A 4,260-nucleotide genomic window follows, 5' to 3' on the forward strand; every position below is an offset into this window, starting at 1 on the left:
TTCGTTGTTTAGTAATGCCCGTCATTTCCAGTGAGAATCGACTTTCACAACAATAAAATTTCACTGAAATACTTTGTTTTTTTTTTACTTATTTGAACATCAATAATTCCAAAAGTCATACTTTTATTTTCCTCATAAACTCTGATAAACCGTTCTTGCAAGTGTTGCAATAATCTTATTGGTCTGAAGTAAACCAATCAAATCAAATGTTGCAATACCAATGACAACTTTTCTCGCGTTTTCAAAAGCTTGACGAGACTCTTGCTCCACTGAATGTTTCACAATATTAGACTCAGCCAACTCGCGTTTTAAAATTAAAATAAAAGAAGCTTTGCATATCAAATAGAACAAACATACTCTTAACCAACAACTATAACATCTTGGCCTATCTCTTTCAGTTTAGTCTTGTTGTTTATTCAGTTTTAAATTACAACGGATTTTTTTTTTTCGTTTTTAACAGCTTTGTCGCGACGATAGTATCTAAGCAGAGTTAGGACAATGTGCGAGCCAGCGAGCCATGCGAGTCAACATGCGAGTCACACAGTTATTGAAAGCAAACCGTTTTAAAATGGGTGCTTAGAATTAATAACTGTTTATCAGCGCTATTTGAAATGGGTGCTTAGACTTAAATGCGAAATTCGCATGGCTCGCTGGCTCGCAGATTGTCCAGCCCCATCTAAGTATCTTAGCTAATCCATTTAATTTGTTTTTGTAAGTATGCATATAATGTATCAATTCATACATTGTCTTTTTCTTACAAATAGGTTAAATTCAAATTGTAAAACTCATCACAACTGAAGATGGCATAAGTATGTCGAAACATGTCTTGTAAAAAACTTTAAAATGTAGTTTTATTTATCCAAGTTATGTAGAAAATTTTGTTAAACAGTTGATTAGAATTGAATTCATCATTGCTTGGATTTGCTTTCATTAAAAACAAATGTTAACGTAGTTTTTGGACTAGGAGGAATTTGCGGTAGCCTCGTACACGCCTAACAGGAAATGAAAATAGTAGATAAACCTCAACTTTAATTAAGCAGTTTAGTTTTACCCGATATCTGGATTAACTGCTTCATGGTTATCCCGATCAAGTAAAGTTAAGAAAACTCGCCATAGAAGGAAGTTTATGATCGATGTTATAATATTACCAATCATTTCAGTTTTATAAAATGCTAAAAAAGGGGCTTAAAACTGATCTAAAATTAAAAAGGTTTCCCAAATTTTCGAACCGTATCTCTGGTTCTTCTTCGGGGGACAATGAATCTAAAATTCAAAAAACACTGCTTCTTATTTTGGCTCCCAAGAGATCTTAACAGCGGCACATATGCCCTTGGGAACTCCATTCTTTCATTCACAGAGTTCTTATCGATGTTTGAGTGTAAAGACTCCAGAAAAATTCTGCGCTTGTAATTAGTTTCATTCCTTTCAAGAATTTGGCCGTAGCGTGGATGGATGTCGTGCGTGGTTCTTTCGGCATGTTGTCGGATTGAGCACAAGGGCATTTTGTCTGAGCATGCGCGAACGGAATCGAATTATTCGAGTTCGGCGCCATTGTTGTTTTGAACGCGCTGCCCGCGGGTTTTTAAACGGGCGATCTACACTTTGAAAATTATTTTGTCAAGAGAGATGAAAGATTGTAACAAAATTACACACTTTTCTATCACTATGGATATTCTTCGAGTTTTTTGGGCGTTCGGATGAGAATATTTTAATGATCAAATTGCGAACAAAACGAGATAAAGGCCCAAAGAAGTGGAGTTCGGCATTTGATGTACCGAAGTTCAAGATGTTCACACGAGAAGGCAAATGATGCAGGTTAGTTTGAAGATGTTGAAGCTTTATTGTAATGAATCATAGGGCTGCATATTGACACGATCCTCAGATACACCACCCTTTATGAGATGGAAATTTTGAATTTGAGCTGATTTTGCTTCAACTTTGAAGTAAGTTTTCATCATAATTCCGCCGGCCCCCAAGCTTTAAATTACTTCAAATAACATTGTGTCTTCTTCCTCTTTGCAGCCGCTTGGGACTCCAAGCTTTAAAAAATGCGCTGTTTGTAGGATTACAATGTTATTACAACAGCTTTTGGCAAATTTTTATTTGGGAAGTTTTGATAGATTTTCCAAGTCGTGGATCACAAAAGTCTTCCGTCTTGCTGCTCTCCAAGTCTGTTGTGCAGAGCATTTAGTTGTCCATTTTTAACAAGGTTGTAGTGTCATTTCAATACACGATGACTTTTGCAATTTTTTTTCCTGTGCTTCAGTAGGTATTTTTGTAATTGCGTGTTTCATCTCCCAGAGCTAACTTAAGTCAAAAGTTCGGTTAAACTACCCTTTTTCGCCGGCCCCCAAGTCCGAGAACACTTTTAGTGCATCGTTTGTTTATTTGTCCTCCGCTTCATCTGGTTTATTTATTCCGAAAAAATGCGTGCTCTTTTTTGTAGCAAGGCAAACTACTACCGTTTACTGTCGAAGATTGCACATTTGGAGCTTGTCCATGTAGTTTTCGAACCGGATGGCGTAAGCTCTGTTATCGTGTTTATTTCATTAGCATGCTGTTACCTAGCAGACTAGCATTAGAAGCTCGTCGGTTTTTTTTTTCTACGTGCAGCAATTGAATTTACCTCAGCAAGTGTTCTTAGGCGAGCGATTTAAGAAATAAGTGAGAATGCTCATTCAAAAAGATTTGGTTGTAATTCTGGAGACGAGCTCTGTAGGGCAGAACAGACATTTCGCTTTTAGTGTGTATCCCTTAGCCTGTAGAGGAATGCCAATCACGATTTCTTTAGATGTATGTGTTAGTTATACATTTGTACAAAAAAAATGTTAGGAAAACACCTTTTACTTGCCAAAATCCCGTTGTACCGTCTAGAATAAGTGAAACATGCACTTGATTATCTTCAAGACCTGTCACTATATTTTGATCATCTTCTCAGCAATCATTATTCACAAATAATATGTTACACATCAGATTTGTCATGTACTGGCTCTTCCAACAATCCATATACTGTAGTATAAAAATCAATCAATGTTCACCACAATTCACGGGTAAAGGAAGATACAAAATTATGTTGAAAACTAGATGAACAATAATACTTTCAAATTTGCAATGAGAGTAAGCAAGGGAGTTCATCTACATATTACCTTGAATGTTATTTGTACCCAAAAAATGTTGAATTAATTCTGGTGCAGTGTAGCAAATCTTTATGAGCATTTACAATGTATGTAAAAACCAAGATAGTGTGAGGAAGAGGGAGAGAATGGTTTACTTAAGTTGAAAGAAATGAAACCCTATATTATTGATGTTTACTTCAGACCTAAAATGGCCATGTTTGATCCTTGCAGTTGTGCCCCCCACTCATGCATAACCATTCCTGCAAGATATCTGATGAAGTTACTGATGTTTCCAGAAGAGCTGATTGCAATAAGGTCACCTTGTAGCCCATGCTTGTGGCTTTCAAAGAGGCTAATGGTTGTATGCATTAGAAGCTTGTCTCTTTGTGCTTTGTAGTGACATCTGTTCAGACATGTATTCTGAGCCATGATCAGAAGTACTCTGCAAATTATTATTTAGTTTTAAGGTTAGGCTGTTAATTGAAAGGACAAGGGGAATGTAAATTATCTAGAAGAATGAAAAGAGCTCCATATTGCATGTCTTTAATTTGAAGAGTTTACTCATCACAGTTTCTCGAAAAGTGTCCATAATTCTCCATGTCTTAGGTTTATCAGTAAGCTTGCTTTGGAAAAAGTGTTTCATGTACAGAATTAAAAGTTAGGATCAAAAGAACTGACAGCGTATTCTCTGCTGTTTAGATAGATGAGGAGTGGCTCAACAATTGGAGCAATGGACAGAAGTGATGGCTGAGAGGTCAAGTTTTGTGGAAAGGTGTTACCTTGAGAACCAGTTGTGAATGAAGATAAATGGGCAAATTGCTTATGTGAAACAGCCGTATTTGAAGCTCTTGAAGTTCTGGATTATGATTGGAATCTTAAACACTCATAGATAATTAATTTGTTTGCAGTAAATTTAACAGATGTGCTGAATTCATGTGGCTCATACAAATGGGATTCTTTGTTGCTTATAAATTCAATGTACAGTTAAGATTTCACTAGTTGGAGTTACATCCATCCTACATAATAAAATGTTACATGTCATAGTCTCAGTAAGGTGACCAGCAAGTTGATATGAAGAAAAACACTCGTGATCATTACGTTTTGGATATCCATTTATTGTGAATACAGTTTTTGACCATTTCCT

The 4,260-nt window shown here is 36.1% G+C and overlaps 1 long non-coding RNA gene across 1 annotated transcript in view; it reads left to right on the top strand.

Annotated features, from left to right (window-relative positions):
- Window positions 1-1,524: 1,524 nt before the first annotated feature.
- The window catches only part of LOC138021311 (uncharacterized), a 2,851-nt gene continuing 115 nt past the window's right edge, over window positions 1,525-4,260 (top strand). Inside the window, exons 1-2 of the long non-coding RNA XR_011126343.1 lie at window positions 1,525-1,815; window positions 3,816-4,260. The exon at window positions 3,816-4,260 is cut by the window's right edge and continues 115 nt beyond it. This is a non-coding gene — a long non-coding RNA (uncharacterized lncRNA). The remainder of the gene's footprint in view (window positions 1,816-3,815) is intronic.

Source organism: Montipora capricornis, chromosome 10 (assembly GCF_036669925.1).
Source record: "Montipora capricornis isolate CH-2021 chromosome 10, ASM3666992v2, whole genome shotgun sequence".
In the NCBI taxonomy this organism is placed as follows: domain Eukaryota; kingdom Metazoa; phylum Cnidaria; class Anthozoa; order Scleractinia; family Acroporidae; genus Montipora; species Montipora capricornis.